General features: G+C 43.9%; 1 long non-coding RNA gene across 2 annotated transcripts in view; it reads right to left on the bottom strand.

Moving 5' to 3' along the window:
- The window catches only part of LOC125287301, a 56,761-nt gene that overhangs the window by 13,957 nt on the left and 20,650 nt on the right, over positions 1-22,154 (bottom strand). For both annotated transcript variants that reach the window (XR_007192340.1, XR_007192339.1), the window contains exon 4: positions 301-474. This is a non-coding gene — a long non-coding RNA (uncharacterized LOC125287301). The remainder of the gene's footprint in view (positions 1-300; positions 475-22,154) is intronic.

Below are 22,154 nucleotides of genomic sequence, written 5' to 3'. Positions count from 1 at the left end.
TGTGAAGTTGTGTGTGTGTGTGTGTGTGTGTGTGTGTGTGTGTGTGTGTTTGCATGTGCATTTATAGTCATGCCCTTGTGTTGAATGTGAATTCAACACACACACACACACACACACACACACACACACACACAAAAGAAACATCAATTGTGCGTCTGAGTGTTAAGTGTGAAACCACAAGGCGGGAGACCTAACCAAATGCTGACAGGTTATTTCCCGGCCTTTCGATGGGCTTACTTAGTGGAGACTGTTAAGTGTTATGGTGAGATCGGTTAGACACAATGATACAGTAACACTCACCCACATACAGACCCCCATCCGGACGTTCGCCATTATGGCCTACAGATGCCCCTCCAGTGACCCCCGTAGGAGCATGGGTTGGGGGGTTGAATTGATGGTCATACGGCCTGGGTAGAGGGGCCAAGGGAAGTCCTTGGTCATATGCAGGCATGTCAGAGAGGCAATATGGAAGATCTTGTAGGAGAGAGAGAAAAAGAGAAAAGAGAGAGAGAGAGGGGGGGGGTCATGAGAGGTATGAATATCACTAGCACGATGAACGGGAAGAAATTCGTTTTTTGTGCCTATCTTTAACTCATTGAGTGCCAAAAACGTAATATTACGTATGTAACAAACAGTGTCACCTGCAGGCCTGGGATATGAAGTAACGTGTTGAGTCGTGTTGAGATGGATCCGTTTGGACACAAATATTCTTGATACGGTTCCAGGGAAGACAGAGGAAAAAAAGGTCGGTTTGGTATGTGTGGACTAGGCCTAACACACCTTATATGTGATTTTGGGAACTCTGTGATGAATGGAAATGAAATATATGACGTTCGAAAACTCATGAAAACGCACAATCTGGACATTTTATCTGGACATTTTATCATAACTTCGGTTGCCGCTTTGGTCGAATCAGTGACGATCCACGCCATCTCAAAACCAGGCCATTTTCGTGGGTCTATCACTAGGTGGCAGTCTCGCCAGGTCTCGCTGATCACTTCCCGGAAAGTTTACAGGCAACACTTCATATTTCATGAAAAACAGCGATTTTGATGAAAACTAACCACTGTTTAGCTTGGGATTTCTCAGGAACAGAGGCGTGTAGAAATACACGGTTTGCACCCACTGAGAGATTAAAGTCTCACCTTTTAAACGAGCCATTGTATGTGTTCATAGCTATAACACAGAATATGCTGTGGCTGTACAAATATCATCAACAATGGTCTAGATTGCTGGCACTCTAGGACAAAGCTTCCGAAAACAGCTTGGCATTCAATGAGTTAATAATGCCTCTCTTTTTTGACAAGGAAGGAAGATCATAGATTCAAAACACACTAGCCACAAAGACAAACACACATACATCATAATCAAAGTCATAAACAGGCCGACATATGAACATATATGTGTGTGTGATTTGGCTGATGCATGTTTAACCAAAGCGACTTGGCAACATGGTAAACAGTTCAAAGGTTTTTATAACAATTCTCCCAACAATTCTAGAAAAAAAAACATTTAAAAAGTAGAGTACAATAAGAACAAGTGCATCCAGTGAGTGCTGTTTTTATACAGTCAGGTGTCAGTTCTAGTCAGGTGATAAGAGCTAGAATTAGCAAGACTAGTTGTAAGTAGTGCTATGAGTGGAGATATTCTCTGAACAGCTGGATCTTCAGGAGTTTTTTGAAAATGGGGAGGGATGTCCCTGCTCTAGTAGGAACTGGTAGCACGTTCCACTAACAAGGAACAATAGATAAGAAAAGTTTGGATTGGCCTGAGCATACCGGTGACAGAGCTAGACGTCATACGTGAGGTGCGCATTGGTCGGGAGCATATGCCTGTATCAGGGCATTCAAGTAGGTGGGAGCAGAACTGGAGACTACTTTGTAGGCAAGCGTTAGAGAGTTGAATTTGATGCGAGCGGCCATAGGTAGCCAATGTAGCTGGATGAGCAGCGGAGTAACGTGTCCTTTTGGGTTGGTTGTAGACCAGGCGTGCCGCCACGTTCTGGGTCATCTGAAGGGGTTTCACTTTTCAGGCTGGGAGTCAGGATGTTACAGTATCCAAGTATCCAGTATCCGTGAGATGATTATACCAAGAGTTGAGTAGCATATTGAGTCAGGTAAGTCCTGATGTTCTGTATGTTGTAGAGTGCGAAATGGCATGAACAGGCGACCGAGGCAACATGATTGGAGAAGGTTAGTTGGTTGTCAAGCATGACTCCTAAATTTCTTGCAGCCCTGGTAGGTGCAACAGACTGGGAGTCAATTTTGATGTTGATGTGATGAAGTACAGTAGGTTTAGCTGGGAGGTGGTGTGCCTTCATCCATGGCCAGGCAATCAGAGATATGTGCCGTGACCAAGGGGTCATCAGGTGGAAAGGATAGATAGAGCTGTGTGTCGTCTGCATAGCAGTGGTATGAGAAGCTGTGCGAATGGATAATCTGTCCCAGAGAGGTGGTGTAGATAGCAAAGTGAAGGGAGCCCAGCACTGAGCCCTGGGGGACCCCTGTGGTGAGATAGTGACGTGCGGACAGCTGTCCAAGCCAGCCATAATAGCGAACTTCAGTGATGAGCATGAGGCTCACCCATCACTGTGGTCAGGAAGCCTGGTGATGAGAGGTTTAATATCGAAGACAGAGAAGGAGAGAGGGAGAAATATAGGACGAGGACAGGAGTGTAGGAGGAGGCCAGCAGACCTGGGGAGTGTAAAAAGAGAGAGAGAGAGAGAGAGAGAGAGAAATAGAGAGCGAGTGAGAGAAGGTGCGGACCAGTGGAGCCTGAGGCAGAGAGGAGGATGGGCCCCCATTAGAACTCTGATGTGTGAGGGCAACGGTTAGCGAGAGTTGCACCTGCATGTCACACATACACACACACACACACAAACACACACACAGTCACACTGACTTAAACAGCCCAGTCACAGCATGAGAATGCAACACTCAAAACTTCTCACTCAGCCCATTCATATCACACATACAGAAAGGATGAGTCAATCAAATGTTGCCCAATATGGTGAAGAATGTTCACCCATCTATGTTTGTGGGCTATATATGTGTGTGTGTTGTGTGTGTCAGAGGATGCTTCAGATTTCATTGTGCATGAATACGCATACCCCTGTGTAAGTGGAGATAACAATTAGGCTTGCGACAGTGATGGCCGCTTGACAGGTGCGGGAGTGGCAGCGTGATTCAACACCACTTCAACACACTTTGTTTACTCTGGCAGTTAGAATGCGGAGCAGAAAGCACAACATGCGGCCCATTGAGGTCGCAGTGAGAACCCAGCCTAGCTGTCTCATGATCATCCCCAAACCTGTCCTAAAACATAGCCAGTATACAGTAGATAATATTCAATGCTAGCCTAGAAATCTAGACGCACCCTAGCGGCAGCTAGTGTAATTTGCAAATGTAATTTGCTGCCCGGGCTAGTCTAGCAACTCTCCGTTGGCTTGCGACGGTTCGGCTTGAATTCCCTGCTACTTGAAAACAAAGAAGATGGATGTTGCTGTTGGCGAACAGCTTGACACGAGTTAAGCTTTTTTTAAGTTAGCAAAAGTTTGAACTAGCCAACTAGCTCCGCTGGTGGGGAAACGCATGGGACTCATGAGTTGTAGCGCTGTCCTATTGCGTGCGCATTAAAATGTAGGGTCTGGGGACTCACCATTGCCTGTGCTCAGTCCGAGGGGCGGGATAATCGGTTGTCTTTCAAATTCCCTCTGCACGCAATAGGACAGCGCTACAACTCATGAGTCCACTTTGCTTCCCATAGACAGAGCCAGAGCCTTGTATACATAGAACAGGCGGCCTGTTGCAAACGGTTGAAGATACAAACTCTCTTAATCCAAATCCAAATACAATGCACCCCACACCCATGTCTATTCACATGAAGAAATATTGTAGATGCCTAGGGTACACACACACACACACAAAAAGCGGGACGAGGATGGCAGTGTCTGTGTGTGTTTGTGTGTGTGTGTACTTCTGGGTGTGTAGAGAGGATTCGCTGACGCACATGCTACACACCACTCCAAGCAGCATTACACAACTTTTTTACACACTCCAACAGTCTTTCGCAATAGGGCGGGGCCCCACAACTTCCGTTCATAACTAGGACAAAAAGGAGAGGACAGGGCAAGGCAAGGTCACTGACGCAGAAACAGTCTGACACAGAAACACAGAAAACACACATGCGCACGCACACACACACACACACACACACACACACACGTAACACACTCTCTTCAGCTTTCTGACAGGCATGTTTCAAACACCATTATCTCATTATCCACCATGACAGGCCTTTAGTGTTGTTAGTGAGTCTTGTGCACACTGTTTGTGCGTCCAGAGACAGAGGCCTCACACTCTGTCTCTGAGAGGGGCTTCCATCATGGCTATCACAACACACTGGCGAATAAAGTCTTGCTGTATGTTCTTTATTATGGAAACCGAATGATCATTTATCAGTAATGATAAATTATAACTAGAAATGCAATTCCAAAGGATTACCAGTGCATAAAAAATGCAAAAATTGTTAGGTAAAATATCATGTATAGTTAAAACCAGGGGGTCAAGAGCGTGCAGATTAGCTTCGGCATGCTAGCATATGCCATTTTCAAGTATGGTGCTGCATGGAGCATTTGGAACCAGCTCCATGCACGAAAATCCGTGTTGGGCATGAGCTCTCATGCGCGTACATGTTGGTGGGTGGGTACCTATCCGGCGGCTACAGCCAAACATTATTCAGTGCATATTTCTTGAGGAGCCTATGAGAAGATGTGTATATTATGGTTATTTATGCATCATATGATATGACAAATAAAGAAAATTGTATTGATCTTGTTCCGTTGTTGTTTGTCCCGAACAAAAATAGCCTAAATAAGATTAAAGACAATAAATTACACAACAGCGGCATAAAGCCCTTGTCTCATTATACAACATGGGTCTCCAACACGTTGCTCTCAAGCTACCCATCACTAGCCGCCCCCTTCTGAGCTTGCCAGAGGCTGGAGCAGCAGGCTACTACATTTAAACACAATTGTTGCCGCAAGGCATTCCAGCGGAACTGAATAAAAAGTAAACCATGCATAATTAAAAAAAATAACTCAATTTAGGCTACTTGGCTACACAATAAGGTTTCCATTAGAGCACAGCACACGTTCAATTAATGAGTGAAAGCGGCTGCCTTGTCTCGCAATAAACAGCTAGAAATTCTGACACTTTTTCAACTACATGAAACTTTACACTGAACCATCAAATACCCCCTAGATTTAAGTGCCCATCAGTCTCAAGATTTAGCTATATAATAAAACAGTCCAAAAGTAAATTAAATCCCAAACCAAACCGAAAATCGTCTGGTTTTGATAGCCTGGTATGCCGCTCCAAACGAAACGCATGTCTCACAATAAAACGCGCAATGTAAGAAATAAAGGTTTGCCTCGAATACAAGCCTGCCCCAAATATATACCTGTGCTTTGCGCAGCCTAAGTAAATAGCAGACCCCGCACAAAATGTGAGGATTTACGGAAAGTGTGCAATCATATGTTGGACGCCTGGCGATGCTCTGGCCGTCTACTGTGCCTTTGACTCCGCTGCCTCATTTGGATGGTAACTCCTAACTCGACAGGTGAGCGCGAAGATTGGATGTCGTGGATGCGTAAGTAAACTGTTTTTTGCAGAGTCGGCAAATTACATTATCTTTAACGGTTACTTTCCCATCTACGGTGTAGAACCCAAAGTATTTCCAGACATCACATTTAGATGAGTTGGGGACGTCTTGTCTTTGTCTACTGTCAGTCAAATGAAGAACTACACATAGAATTTGCATGTTGTCCGCTCAGGTTGGCTGTTCTGTGCGTTATCATCCATTTTCGAAACAGGGTGGCTATTGAGGGCTCTGGCTCCAGTCATTATTATGGCTACTGGCTATTATTGGCTTGATTTGGTCATGGGCCAACACTACAATACGTTTAGAGCACCCGCTACTGGATGAGATGGCAAACAATAGAAAAAAAACAAAGTAGGCTAATCATAAAACTGCGCTACACATGGCACTAGTAAAAACCGAATAGTTTATTTATAGTTCGACTATGGATATTTCACGTCATGTCTGAATGCATATTCGAATATCGAATAAAAAGTGACAGCCCTATAGACAAGTCTTGCAGCAGCAGGACGGCAGGCAGACCGCTATTCGTTAGAGCCGCTGTTAACCAATGAAATTAAGTTGCTCTTCAGGGCGTCTCCACTCGGACTCCACCACTCCACGCGCATTCCCGAGCAACTTCTTGTTGTTACATGGCAAGCAAGGTATCGCCACCCTCTGAACTGAAGGACGACTTTTTACAGAATATCCAATAAAAATCGACGTTGGTCCATGCGTCACTTCCAGCTTTGAAACTTGGCGCATGGTCAGAGCCGACTGGCGCTGGATCCGAGCCCCTATGTTCAATATGGTGTTGACTATGAATTGGCCGGATTTACTAGCCTAGCCTCGGCCATTCATTTGTATGGAGGGCGGGACTTAAAGTGTAAGGTCAGTGTAAATTGACCCATAGCCCTGTTGTATAAGCTCACCAAATGCAGCCCATTGGAAAAAGAATGAGACAATTTGGGACAACATAGGCCAAGTTATGGACAGGCAGCTTCAAGCAGACCCATTGGGGCATCAAAACTGAAACTGAAAGTAACTCCTCACTGCCCCCATGGGTCTGCTTTAAGCTGCCTGTCCAAATTCTTCAAATAATAGCCCAGGCTTTTATTTTTCCAAATCGCCAAATTGCACCGGCTAGTATTAGAGACAGGCGTCTATATGAGACAGGCCTTTAATTCCCTTTACACAAAACTTTTCCTCTGCAAAGATGGAAAATATTATCGAATTAGTTATTTCAAACACACTGAATGTCTACCCATATTAGTGTTGAGATGTTGTTCATTGAGTGAGATAAGATCCAAATAATGGGGATAGCCAGAAGAGATGAAACACGTTTTAATCAAACGTAATTTACAAAGAGATCACATCACACTGAAAGCTCATATTTTGTCACTAGCAACCTAGCCTATATCGGTCCTTTGTCAAATACAGTTTCATTATCAGCCCTGACCAAAACTGTTCAGTTATTTCAATTCAATTTCAGTTCAATTATTTTTATTTTATTTTTCAAAGTATATTTTTGGGCTTTTTATGCCTTTAATGTGACAGGACAGTAGAGAATGACAGGAAGCGAGTGGGATAGAGAGTCAGGGTGGGAACCGGAAAGGACCACGGGGCGGGAATCTAACCCGGGTCGCCGGCATACAGTGCAGGTGCCCCAGCCAGTTGCGCCACAGCTGGGGCTGTTCAGGAATTATTTACGTAAAAGTGGAACGTGCGTAATGTTTCATTATCCCTCCTTTTCAGCACAAATGAAACAGCATGAGAGAGCATAAACCATATCGTTTCTCCCGTATTTTATTTGGCAAATTTGACAACAGTCAGCTTACATTTCGAATGAAGAATAACGTTTGCGAACCCTTTTGTTTTGTTGCCAGCATAAAAACAAGCTTACCATTGGCCTATCCGCAAATTTTAAACAAAAGGGATGAATTGAACGATGACGAAGTCGTATGGAAAAAAGTTATATAATTTGGAACTCTAGCTTTTCCCCACCACAGTCTTTTAATGGCATCTAATCATAACGTTTAGCGTGCACAGTCTACACCATACTGACTTAAGCCCAATTCACACCAAAGATTCGCGACAAGATGAGCTGCAACATTCTATAAACCAGCAACTTGATGAAACATTCTAAAACCTTGCAACTGTGACTAGACATGGTGAATGCTTTGCAACGGCTTGCAACAACGCGCAACATCTAATTCACACCGCTGCAACTCCTTCTGCAACGGTTTCGTGTCTTTGCGAATCTTTGGTGTGAATTGGGCTTTAAACAGACGATCTGACGGGTTTTAGATTATTAAATACAACCCGAAACTAAAAAACAGACCAGGCCTCTATTGGAGACCAGCCTTTACAGGAAAATTCCGGTATTTAGCACTTTGAGTCCCTTTTCTGGTTTGTTTTGGATGAACTAGAGTGCTACCCAAACCTGTAGCCACACCAGAGACAGGCGTCTATTTGGGACTCGGTTTTATGGTAGTCAGAGTCAGGACTAGCATACTATGCTTAGCTTAGCTCTGCCTAATAATGAATCGCGCTGAAAGCAGGCAGACCCGCAGCTATGCAGCTTGTGTTTACACTTGCATGCATGGCGGGGTTTAAAACATTACTGCCAAAGTTTAAGTAGCCTGTTTAACATTCAAATACAGTTAATAACATAGAGTTAATAACATTACAGTAAGCCGTTTGAGACGGGAGACCAAAAATAAATAGGCAGTCAATAGTAACACGACTTGTTGACTAAAAAAAATGCCATCGACTAATTTCCTTGGTCGATTACGTCGACTAAGTCGACAGATCGCAGCAGCACTAGTTGATAGGCAGATAGTTTAATAGTTGCTGGTAGACAGTTTAATGGATGTTGATAGGCTGATAGTTTAGTGGATGTTGATATAGTTTAATAAATTCTGATGGTTTAAGAGTAGATAGTTTAAAAGTTGAATAAAGAGAGCAACATCCCTCTGCTCAACAACCTGAACCGCTTCTTTGCTCGCTTTGAAGCACAAAACAGCACCTGCCCACAGAAGACCTATCCCCCTCTACATGAGCAGCCCCTGTGCCTCTCTGCCGACAGCGTGAAGAAGACACTTGCTGCCATCAACACCCGTAAGGCAACAGGTCCAGACAACATCCCAGGTTAGATGCTGAAGGACTGTGCAGGGGAGCTTAAGGATGTCTTCACAGACATCTTTAACACTTCCCTGAAGCAAGCCATCGTCCCCATCATGTTTCAAAGCTGCCACCATCATACCTGTGCGAAGAAAACTGCTCCATCCTGCTTCAATGACTACCGCCCTGTGGCACTGGACACCCATCATCATGAAGTGCTTTGGCGGCTTGTCATGTCACATATCAAAGCCATTCTCCCCCCACCCTGGACCCCTTCCAGTTTGCATACCGAGCCAAGCGGTCTACAGAGGATGCAATCTGCTCTGCCCTCCACCCAGCCCTCACCCACCTGGAAAAAAGAGACTCATATGTGAGATTGCTGTTTATAGACTTCAGTTCTGCATTCAACACCATAATACCACAACAACTCATCTGCAAACTTGACAAACTGGGACTCAGTACCTACCTCTGCAACTGGCTACTGGACTTCCTCTGTCAGAGGCCCCAAGTAGTAATGCGTTTGGCAACAATACCTCAAGCAGCATCACACTGAGCACAGGGGCCCCAAGGCTGCGTGCTCAGTCCGCTCTTCACCCTGCTGGCCGATGACTGCACTGCAACCTACAGCAACAATCACATAGTGAAATTTGCTGGCGACACAACTCTGGTGGGTCTCATCACCAAGGGCAACGAGACTCAATACAGGTTGGAGGTCGACCATCTGACCACGTGGTGCAGGGACAACAACCTCCTGCTGAACGTCCAGCAAGACCAAAGAGATTGTTGTTGACTTCCGGAGAGGTCACACCCAACACCGCCACTGACCATCGGCGGTGCTGTGGTGGAGAGAGCGAGCAGCACCAAATTCCTGGGGTGCACATCAGTGAAGACCTCTCCTGGACCACCAACACTGCATCACTGGCTAAGAGAGCTCAGCGCCGCCTGTACTTCCTGCGAAACTCAGGCGAGCAAGTGCTCCACCAGCCATCATGACCACATTCTACCGAGGCACCATTGAGAGCATCCCCTCCAGCTGTATCGCTGTGTGGGGCGGAAGCTGCACTGAATACAACAGAAAGCCCTGCAGCTTATAGTGAACACAGCTGGAAGGATCATTGGTGCTTCACTCCCTCCCTGAAGGACATTTACACCACCCACCTCACCCAAGAAGGGCGACCAAAATTGTGGAGTGATGCAAGTCACCCCGCTCACAATCTGTTTGATCTACTGCCCTCTGGGAAGAGGTACAGAAGCCTGCGGCTCCCTTTTCTACCAGACTCACCAACAGCTTCATACACCAAGCTGTAAGGATGCTGAACTCTCTCCCTCCTCTCTCCCCTCCACCCCTCAGCTACATAACATCCTGGACATTGGACCCAAAATGGCCGCCTGCACTACTCCCACTTGCACACTTGCACACTTGTACACTTTACAACTGGTGTTGTTGTCCTGAAACACAACACTTCTGCTGCTCTTACATAACTTGCACCACTATGCCACTTTCTTCTTACTTAGGTCAAACAGAACTACCCAAGCCTTTTATTGGCCTGAATTTGCACTAGTATTTTTATTGACTGTCTATGCACAATTTCAACTACATTTTTTTGCTGCTCTTATTTTTCATTATTATATGTGCCCTCTTATTTACTTATTTACTTACTTTTTGTTTACTTGAATGTTATGTTTGTCTGTGGACCTAAATTGGTAAAATATGTCTTGTCTTCACCGGGGATAGTGAGAAACGTAATTTCGATCTCTTTGTATGTCTGGAACATGTGAAGAAATTGACAATAAAGCTGACTTTGACTTTGACTTTGAAAAGTAAATAGTTTAAAGGAGAATTCGATTGTGATATTGACCTAAAGTGTGTTGAAACATGATGCAGTGTGAGCGTTATGTCTCATAGCCCATCTCGGCTTGTCCCCTGCACTCCAAAAATCTGGCGCTAGTTAGCCCGATGCCAACAGCTTTTTTCAATGGTGGTGCTTCGGCATCGGGCTAGCCATGCAAATAAATCACTGTTTTACACCATTTCACGAGGCTCAATGTATCTCCACACTTCATTGGTAGACTTCGAGGGCCCTGACATTTAAAAGCGAGACATTGAGAACTTTGAAAAAGCACTGGTAGTTTACTTACAAGACGATTTATACAGACAGTATCTTCTTCGGTTTAAGCGTTTGCAGCCATCTTGAATTTAGTCACGATAAATTGGCGGCCAGTAAGAATGAACAGGTATGATAAGGGATCAGATTCCAAAAATAATTCAGTGGAAATGCATGGATTCCACTTTCTTCCAGTAGCAGCAACTGGAATCCATGCATTTCCACGGAATTATTTTTGGAATCTGATGCATCCATGAAGCATCTTTTACGTAGCCTAATGAATGCGCTCTAGAAAGTGAAAGTAGCCTCCCGACAAACCGCGGGGCGTCGCCCCCCGGACCTCATGCCGACATTCACGGCGTCCCGATTGGTCCCGAAACGTCATGTTCTCTAGCGGGGGACGTTCGGTGACCTTATTGACGTCGAACAGCAAGTTATCGTTTGGTTATTGCGTGACGTCCGGTGCAGGATTTTCTGGGGACGTCACCGTCAGGTCCCTTGGATGACATTTGCATTTGGTCATTTCAAATACCTCCTAAGGACCCGACAATAACGTTATACCGGGGACATGGGGGGGACGTTTGTTTATTCACACATGGCAGCAGAGTTGAGAGCGCTCTGGCTACGCCTGCAGGATGGAGACATCACATCCATGCGCGACTTCCACTTTACCGTCTGGGGATGACTACGGTATCTATCTATCTAGTCTCTAGCAGTAGCTGCATTAGCCTACCGTAGTCTAAGGCAACATATCATACAGTTTATGAAGTTGTAGCGTCTATGAGCAAAGTAGAACCATATGTCTACTTTGCTCATAGACTACAACTTCATAAACTGGGGAAAAAGGTTAACGTTAAACTCAAAATGTATGTGCTACATGTTTATCTGTTTTATTTTCAGAAACACACACACGGCCGAATTGGGACTGAACCGCCTTTTGGAGCTGAATACGATGCAATAAAACTAGAGAAATTAAAAACAGACCACGTAGCATTTGTTTAGGGTTGTCTAGCAACATATGTGACTACTTAATTTGTAAAGCAAAACGATCTAGCTCTACATTGCAGAAGAATTAAGGATACTGCTTCTTCATGACTTGTTTAAATGTCATTGTAATTTATTTGACGCATGCTCGCGTTTAAAACTGTCACGCATAGGCCTAGCTGTCCCCGATGTTACAGCAGCTCCTTGTGGAAACAGCAAAGAGTGCACATATCCGATGAGATTTCTAACGAGGGGCAGAAGCTCTCTGCCTCACCAGAGCCTTACTGTTTATTAATAAAACAATGATATAGAATAGAAACATCAGAATCTATTTATTTCATTTTAAAGTTGGCTATAAAGAGCATTCATAACCTAGAGAAAACGATACATTTTTCTTTATCTGCAATGTTCCAGGAAGAAAGGCTTACATTTATAGGCTGTCCCTGTTTGATCACAGCAGGTCCAAGAAAACGAGTGGATTCTAGTTATGTTTCATGTACTTTATTTCATGTTGAGTTTTGCTTCCCAGCATGCATTGCGATTCATTTAGTATTTTTGGCTATTATTAGTTTTTAATATTTTGAAACAATATGGTTTGAACAATTTATCTTAGGCTAGCCTAGGCCTACTCTGGTGATGTTTTGAACAATATGCTACGAGATATGCCCATTAAAACGTCGTTTTACTTTATTAAGAAAATGACACCGTAGATGTGAAAGCAGCATATCCTAGCCCGGTATAAATGTCCATGTCTACTCATCATACATGCGTGAAAATATGAGGTGAGTAAGGTTGATTGCGTAGTTGTAGAACAAGTCATTAATGCGTGTTCATGTTCCGTCTACCTCTCTCCTAGCAACGCTGAGATTTACAGGATGTAATACCATACCAAATCGCGCTTCATGTTTTTTTTTTTTTTTTTTTTGTGGCGAAATATAAACGTTCTACAGATAAATTTGCGGTGACCATTACAAGACGTCCTCTCAAAGTCTCGTGGACGTCTTTTAGATCTCCCGAACAGAGGTCCGCGGGACGTAAATGGAACCCTACACAATGTCGAGGAGGTGACATTCACCAGGGGACCTTTAGGGGACGTCGCCAGGACTTTATTTTGTTTACTGGGCTAACCTAGGCCTATGCGCTCTGTGTCTGAGCTGTCTGTGCACGTCCGCAACTGATTACATTCCTCAAATGGAGAACACATCAATCCCATGGTATTTTTTGCCCTAAAATGCATGAAACATGCAAGTTCAAAATCCCGCCGGTAGCCATGTTACATCTCCGTTTCATATTTTCCTAGGCTACTATCCTACATATATGAATTGAACGAACTCAACTGACAACAGGTATATCTACTGATTCGGTCATTGAGACTACAGAATACAAACTACAGAATACAGTACAACAAACTTTCTGTCTTTCTGAAGTTTATTTTTGTATTCCGGGGTACAGTAGCCTAATTGCCTAATGTCTTGACAATAGTTTTTCTTACCGGCTTGCTGTGCCGCTCTGAACTTTCCTGCCAGGTTTATGACGTAAACCGCTACATCTCGGCTCTGGCATTGCCTAAACTCATCGTGTGGGAAATCAGATTATCTGTCAATATTGGGCTTTGAAAGTAAGGGATATTTGCTCAGTAATAGTAGGCCTAGGCTACATTTTGTAACATTTATAGAGAAACCGAGGGGAAGTTAAATTAGAAATCGTTGGAAATTGAAAACACATACAAAAAGGGCCCGCCGACTCATTTTGGGTGGCCCCCCAAAACATGTCCGTGGTATATAGCATCTGGCCCGCACGGGAGTAGCCTACGACATCGTCAAACTATGACCTCCGTAATTTCCCCCATTCAATCTCTATGGCGAGTCTTAACAATACACATGAAATACTCTTTTTGTCCACTGGTGGTTGTTTTGGCACTGTTTCACGTTTGCCATTGAAAACGGAATGAAATGTAGGCCTACCTGCAAACAATGTAAGAGGCCTATGCTGACTGCATCAGTGCTCAAAGTATTCTAAAAGTTTATTAATTATTTGTTAATAACTAACTTCTATTCAAGTCATATTTCTGGGACTTTCTGGGAAAATTATTTATGTTTTTTATCCACTCGTTCAAATGTTCATAGAGTTCACAAAGTTCTCATTTGGTGATTTCAGATGTTTTTGCCAGCACTTCATAAAACTCTCATAGTTTGAGAACTTTGAATTATTTGTAGGATATTGCTTGTTCACAACTTGAGCTGTGTATGCAGACACAGAGTTGAGAGTTCACACATTTTGAATAAAATACTTTTGGGACTCCCTGCTAATACTTTTGGGAATGCTAAAGTCTTTTAATTAGTATTATTTCATTTGAGCTACATTTTACACTGATATGATATGATGGCAACATAAACACAGCTAACAATGGTATTACATTGCAGTAGCCTATGATTAAATGTAATGGAATATTCAACTAAGGTAGACTGCTGTTGTTCACAGCACTGAGCTATTTATGGTTACTGATACTCCGAGTCTCTGGCCCTCGCTTAGAGCCAGGCATAGTGATCTGGCCCTTAGAAGAAAGTTTGGGGACCACTGGTTTAATGGGTTGATGAGTGAATGGTTTGAAGAAGATGGATGGATAGAAAGTTGGATGGAATGTGCCTTATATCCTTGTAGAATGGAGAGAGACACAGAGAGAGATGGCCTAGTTGAGCAGAAAGCAGTTGATAAAGGTGCAATCAGTTTAACTCATTGAGTGCCAAAAACGTAATATTACGTTTTTCCTTCCCATGCGTTGAGTGCCAAAAACGTAATATTACATTTTTAGCTTTTTTTAAAACTTACGAAACTAGACACTCTAACACATCTTATATGTGATTTTGGGAACTCTGTGATGAATGGAAATTAAATATATGACGATCGAAAACTCAGTGACGCATGCACGTCAGGTCATAACCAGGCCATTTTCGCGGGTCTATCACTAAGTGGCAGTCTCGCCAGGTCTCGCTGATCACTTCCCGGAAAGTTTATACAAGTAAGTAACAGGCAACACTTCATATATCATGAAAGACGTTATATCTCCATTTCTAGAAAAAAACAGTGATTTTGATGAAAACTAGCCACTGTAGGGAGTTTTTCCTTGCCCCTGTTGCTCTTGGGTGCTCCTTGTTGGTGCCCCCACCCAATCCCAATCCTCCCCCACCTTTTTTATGCAGCCCTTGCCACTTAATCTACTAAACCCCTTTCTACTGCACTTTTACCCCCATTAATGCACAAATAGGCTGACACCAGACATAATTTCACTGCATTTCTTACTTCCAGTAACTATATGCATGTGACAATAAACTTCCTTGTATCCTTGTATCCTTGTGTTTAGCTTGGGATTTCTCAGGAACAGAGGCGTGTAGAAATACACGGTTTGCACCCTCCAAGAGCTTAAAGTCTCACCTTTTAGTCGTGCCATTGTATGTGTTCATAGCTATAACACAGAATATGCTGTGGCTGTACAAAAATTATCAACAATTGTCTAGATTGCTGGCACTCTAGGACAAAGCTCCCGAAAACAGAATTCCAAAACTAATTCTGTGGAAATGCATGGATTCAGTTGCTTCTAGTAGCAGCAACTGGAATCCATGCATTTCCACTGAATTATTTTTGGAATCAGATCCCTTATCATACCTGTTCATTCGTACTCGTCGCTCGACTTATCGTGACTAAATTCAAGATGGCGTCGAACGGTAAAATTCCTTAAGGTACTGTCTGTATAAATCGTCTTGTAAATAAACTACCAGTGCTTTTTCAAAGTTCTCCATGTCTCGTTTTAAATGTCAAGGCCCTCGGAAGTCTACCAATGAAGTATGGAGCTACTTTGAGCCTCGTAAATGGTGTAAAACAGTGATTTATTTTCATGGCTAGGCCGATGCCCGAGGCACCACAACGAAACCCTGTTGGTAGCATTGGCTAACTCGCAGCAGATTTCTGAGTACAGGGGACAAGCCGAGGTGAGCTATGAGACATACGTTCACACTCGGTATCATGTTTCAACACACTTTAGGTCAATATCACACCGGAATTCTCCTTTAATGCACTGTAATAAATGACAAAGTATCTTTCAAAGTTTCATTTTCTCCACCAAAGTTAAAGGGCTCATGTTCATCTTATTTCCTCATTTCCAAAACAAGGTTGTGTGTGTGTGTGTTTTTTTTTGTGCGCGCGCACGCATGTTCCTGTGCTATTGTACTATTGCAATAGCACATGAATGTGTTCATTCATTCACACTCACACACACACACACACACAAACAGAAGGGATTCATTCTTCCTCTTTTTTGACTAGTTGCTTCCTCATGTTACTCCTACCACACCTTGGGCCCAAAAAATGCAGTTGTTTCACAGAAAGAGGATGCATTGCAACATTAACCACAGACAACAACGGACACTAAAAGAACACCAGCGTTGTTCATGTACATGACGAGATTCAGACAAGATGGGAAGACACGCACGAAAAATGAAATATATCTGTGTGCTCACCAACATAACAAACCCAAACACACATGTGCACACACAAATTAAGCTAAACACACAAACAGACATGTGCACACAATCACATAAACAGACACATATACACTTTATATATATTACCACACAAACAAACACACACAAACACACTCATACACAGGAGCAAACATACATATACAAGCACACTCATGTTAGACCCCCCACACACATACACAAGCACACACACACAAGCGCACACACACACATTTTGAAAATGTAATTTGAGTCGTCAGTCTCCTCTCCCTGGCTTGGACAGAGGAATCTCCAAAGGAATGCAGGACTGTTTACAAAACAGAAGCACAGACAAAAAACCCTTCGTCCTGGCCCGGCTTGAGGAACAGGACCCCGTCTGGCCAACAGAACCACTCACAAACATCCCATAGTATCAAACACACACATACACTCACACACACATTTACAAAGACACACTTACCGCCACCAACACACACAGTCTAAGAAACACCGCTCCTTCTCACGCTCTTCTGATGACTCACACACACACACGTATGCCCACTGCACGCTATGCCGTGGGCTGAAAGCTAAACAGCGGCAGTTCAATAAGCCATCATCAAACACACCATCAACCCCCTCCAGCTTTACCTCCAAACTCCCAGCTCTCAACCCCCCCCAAAACTTCTCAGCCTCTGGCTGACTCTCATCATCACCCCTCCTGCCACCACCGCCAACATATCACCACCACCACTGCTAGTCTGTCTGGAACATCAAAAAGCACTTGGCATCCACAGGCCAGCATCGATACTCGAGCAACTCAAAAACATGCCTTCAGTGTGCCGTTGTCTGACACACTGACGGTGTCCCACTGGCGTGTGTGGCCATGTTTCGCGCCTGGTTGTGTCACATCACTGTGGGCCAAAGGCCGCAGTCATTGATTTTTGCATTCAGCCGTTTCGGGGTGGTGAGCAAGTGAGTGTGAGAATGAGTTAGCGAAAGAGAGTGTATGTGTGTGTGTGTGTGTGTGTGTGTGTGTGTGTGTGTATGTATAAGTATAAGTATAAGTATGTAGTATATATATTTGCATTCTGCCGTTTCGGGGTGTTGAGCAAGTGAGTGTGAGAATGAGTTAGCGAAAGAGAGTGTGTGTGTGTGTGTGTGTGTGTGTGTGTGTGTATGTGTGTGTGAGCAAGAGAGAGAGGCCATTCCTGTGGAGCTGCTTACAGTGTTGTGAACTGAGAACAAGGCTTGGCCCACAGCAGCCCATCCAAAATAATCCACTACTACTGTCTGCCTGTCCACTCTCTTAAAGGGCAGCAGCATAAAGCTGAGGCAAGACAAGGTTTAAAAAGTTGTGCGAGTGTGTATGTGGGTGTGCTTGCGTGTGCATGTGTGTTTATGTGTGTGTGTGTGTTTATGTGTGTGTCTGTGTGATTTTTGTGTATTTTCATAATATCTTCCAGGGAACCATTTAACCTCCCTTTCACTTCTCAGTGGAAAAAAAAATCTCTGAATTATGTCAGCAGCTGTGAAGCCCATAAAACAGCAAACGTCTTTTTTTTTCCCCTCTCTCTCTCTCCCTTCCTCCCCACAGTAACCGTCTGCGCCCACCACCCATCCCAGAAGCCTCGGCAGTGTGATAATGGAAAGAAAATAGCGGACATTTTTGTGGTGGCCCGCGGAACCCTGCTTCCCTGCCGTCGGAGCGATAGGGCAGAGCTCCGCAGTACACACACACACATAGACACACACACTGAACACACACACACACACACACAGAGTGAGAGAAAGAGAGACTCGGGAGGGTGGGACGGTGTTGAAGGGTATCGGAGGGTGAACACAAAGCATCCACACATCACAGTGGGGATTCACGGGTATCTGGCAACCCCCTCCCCACAGTCATCTAAAATCTGGCAACCATCAGACAGTCCTCTGTTTCATGAGTCACTGTCAAAGAAATATGGGCCCCGAACGCGATACCATAAACACTTCTGCTCTATATACATGGGGTTTGAGGTGATGCTGGGTCTACTTGGAGACCCTGGAAGAGAGGAGGCTTCTCTTCATTTGGCTGGGGGGGGGGGTTACTCAGACCACATCAGAGAGGTGTGCAGAGAGCTCACTGCCAGAGCTTCTGGCTCGGTCTGCACAGCTACCATCCTGATCACTTCCCAGCTACAGCATAGATAAACACGCTGTTTTAGTAGCTCTTACTGGATGGTGAGATGCTTAAGTGAGATCCTCTATGGTGCATGTAGCGTTGCACTCACCCCATTCATCATGAAGTGCTTCAAGAGGCTGGTCCTGGCACACCTCAAGACCTGCTTACCACCCTCATTGGACCTCTTCTAATTCGTCTACTGTCAGAACAGGAGCACGGAGGATGCCATTCTGGACTTCCTAACCAATAGACCGTAGTCTGTTAGGTTAGATAACCTCACCTCCTCAACCCTCACCCTGAACACCGGTGTACCACAGGGCTGTGTGCTGAGCCCTCTCCTTTACTCCCTCTTCACCTACTACTGCACACCTGTACATGGCTCTAACACCATTGTCAAGTTTGCAGATGACACTACAGTGATTGGTCTCATCAGCAACAATGATGAGACGGCCTACAGGGAGGAGGTCCAGCACCTAACATTCGGGTACACCAACAACAACCTGGCTCTCAACACCAAGAAGACCATAGAGCTCATTGTGGACTTTAGGAAGTCAAAAGCTAGCACACATACACCCATCCTCATAAACGGGACTTAGGGGGAGCGTGTCACCTGCTTCAAGTATCTGGGTGTCCACATCTCTGAGGACCTCTCTTGGACCCTCAACACCTCTACCCTGATCAAGAAAGCTCACCAGCATCACTTCTTCCTGAGGAGACTAAAGAAGGTCCACCTGTCTCCTCCGATCCTGGTGAACTTCTATCGCTGTACCATCGAGAGAATCCTCATCAACTGTGTAATAGTATGGTGTAAAAGTATGGTGTGGCAACTGCTCTGCCTCCAACCGGAAAGCACTGCAGAGGGTGGTGAAAACTGCCCAACGCATCATCGGTTCCTCACTCTCCTCCATCGAGGCTAACCAGGGCAAGCAATGCTTACGTAAGGCGCACAGCATCATCAAGGACCGTTCTCACCCCAACCAGAGAATGTTCACCCCACTCCCCTCTGGGAGGCGTTACAGGTCTCTCCGCACCCAAACCAGCATGTTCAGAGGAATCTTCGTCCCTGCGGCTGTCACCCTACTGAACTGTGGATCCCGGTGACAACCACCCTGTTGAGTTGTCCACGACCATGGCAACCTTGACAGGGACAACAAGGAGTTGGACATTCTGCCCCTTAACAGCCCCCTCCCCCCGGACAATGACACTACCTTATCCCATCCATAGTATTCTATTTATATTTATACAATCTACAAGCTGTAATTACACTACATAGCCATATTCTACTGCTCTTTATACTGTTCTTACTGCACAAACACTTATTTTTTACTACTCCTATAATGTTACTGTTACTACGCTGCACATACAGTATCTGTACCTGTTGTTCATTCACTGTTCTTACTGAATATCCATATTCATATCTATTCTGCTCTTATAAGGTTAAAGTAAGATATTCAATTATTCCTTTCATTGTTTTCCTAAATTACACATTTACTTACTTTATATGGGATGCATATTTTCAGGGAACATCCTATACCGAACTTACACCATATGATTTTCAAGCGATTTCATGGTTGAAGGCTAAATTTCCAAAGTCAGAATGAAATCAATGGCAGTCTGTGCTGTTTTAAGATGATCTTTTTATTGTCTTGACATTATGGTAATATCAAACGTGTCTCTATATGTGAGATGGAGAGATGGATTGAGATCTACTCAAAGTTGTCTGGTGTCTAGGCAGCATTATCTGATCAATAAAATAGTGACTCCATACATGTATGCACATGCAGGGATGTTAATTCATGTTGACTAAATTCATCCGTCTACTACCATTTGGAAACTGGACACTTTAGCATATACAGTATGTAAAAGATACTGTAGAGTGGGGAAACCCCCATGTTCTTCCATTGACTGATTATGATTTAAGCCATTTTATTATGTATATTAAGGAATCTACCATTGTCTTAACCTGATATAGCATCTGATATAATTACATACTACTAAAAATCTCTTTTAAAATGTGTATATTTTAACAGAGGTGGAAAAAGTACGAAAATATTGTACTCAAGTAAAAGTACCAATACCTTGATGAAACATTACTCAAGTACAAGTTAAAATACCGATCTGAAAATGTACTTAAGTAAAAGTAAAAAAGTAGTTCATTTTAAAATGTACTTTAAGTAAAAGTTACTTAGTTACTTTTTTTTTTTTTTGGGGGGGGGGGGGGTTCCAGAACAACCAGTTTTACCAGAGACTTTCTAATGAGGAGATACAGCACTCAAAAAATCCTCCATAGTAATGCATGGGGTTAGTCAGTTGTCTACAAATATCACAACCCTTCCGCTGCAAAAAACGTTGACATGTGAATACATTGAGCCAATCATGTGGTGTGTTGTAAAATACATTGAGCCAATCATGTGGTGTGCTGTGAAGACATCGTGCCAATCATCTGTTGTGATCTCGCTGCTGGAGCAAGATTGGTGTTGTGAAGCCTTACGCACACGCATTTCTGCCGAAATAGATGCACCGATAAGTGCCCAAAAAAGTGTTGCAATATGGCCGCCGAAAGTGGAGGTACTTGCCTGAAAAGGACTTTGGTCTAGCTCGAGTTGCTGCAGCCAGCAGCTAAGGCAGCCATGTTCATGCTCCCAGTGTGTAGCGCTGTAGCTGCAGCAACTTCGAGCTAGGTAAAACCGATTGTTTCAGTTTTGTTCATACCCCAGCACTTTCGGTGGCGTTGAAAATGGAGATCTATGTGAAAAATCACGAGTTCTCCTTTAAGTTTGAGCAGTAGTTGATTTTCAAAGTTAGTTGCACTCATCCTTGCGTCGCTTTGCAGTGAACAGTAATCCAACTGAAAAGCCCCTCACAGGCAGCTGAGGCAGGGAGGCCAATGTTGAGTTGTTTTTTAATATTTGGAAACGAGCAGAAGGTTCAGCAGATTAAAGGGCTGCCGAACTGGGGGAGGTGGGAAGTATAGGGCCCCAATGGAGGAGAGGGCCCATGAAAAGTGGAATACGGGGGGTACAACATTTTCACCAGGCATTAGTAATAACTCAGGTAATCCACACATAAAAAATCCAAACAACTCCATAAAGTAGAGTCATGTGTAATGAAGTGGAATAACACAGGGAAAAGTATTGAACAAGCTAAGAAAAGCACTAAGGCAAGGAAAAGGGAAGGAACGAGCTGGAATCTGTAAGTAGTTAGAGTAGTTATCCTTTCTATCTGTGCAAATTAATATAAGCTTGGTATTGATGGGCTATAAAAAGGTTTTTCATTACCAAGGTGTCACACAAGAAACATTTCATGATGGATAAAAGCAAAAAGCTCTCCCAAGACCTTTGCAACCTTATTGTTGCAAAACATATCAATGAAACTGGTTACAGATGCATTTCAAAAGTAAGCATTTCAGTAAGCAGCATGGGAGCCATTATCTGCAAGTGGAAGAAACATCACTGCCATGCAGGATCTCCTCGCAATATTTCTGACCAGGGAGTCAGAAGGATAGTCAATTCAAAAAGCCAAGGACCACTTTCGAGTAAGCTCCAGAAAGACTTGAAGGCAGCCAATTCAATTAAATTCAATTGAACAGTTCTGGAAGTAACTAAAGATCAGGATTCACAAGAGGTACCCCTGGAATCTGTTTAGAACAAT

Source organism: Alosa alosa, chromosome 2 (genome assembly GCF_017589495.1).
Source record: "Alosa alosa isolate M-15738 ecotype Scorff River chromosome 2, AALO_Geno_1.1, whole genome shotgun sequence".
In the NCBI taxonomy this organism is placed as follows: domain Eukaryota; kingdom Metazoa; phylum Chordata; class Actinopteri; order Clupeiformes; family Clupeidae; genus Alosa; species Alosa alosa.
Note: the sequence above shows the minus strand (reverse complement) of the source record. Positions and strands in the feature narration are given on the sequence as shown.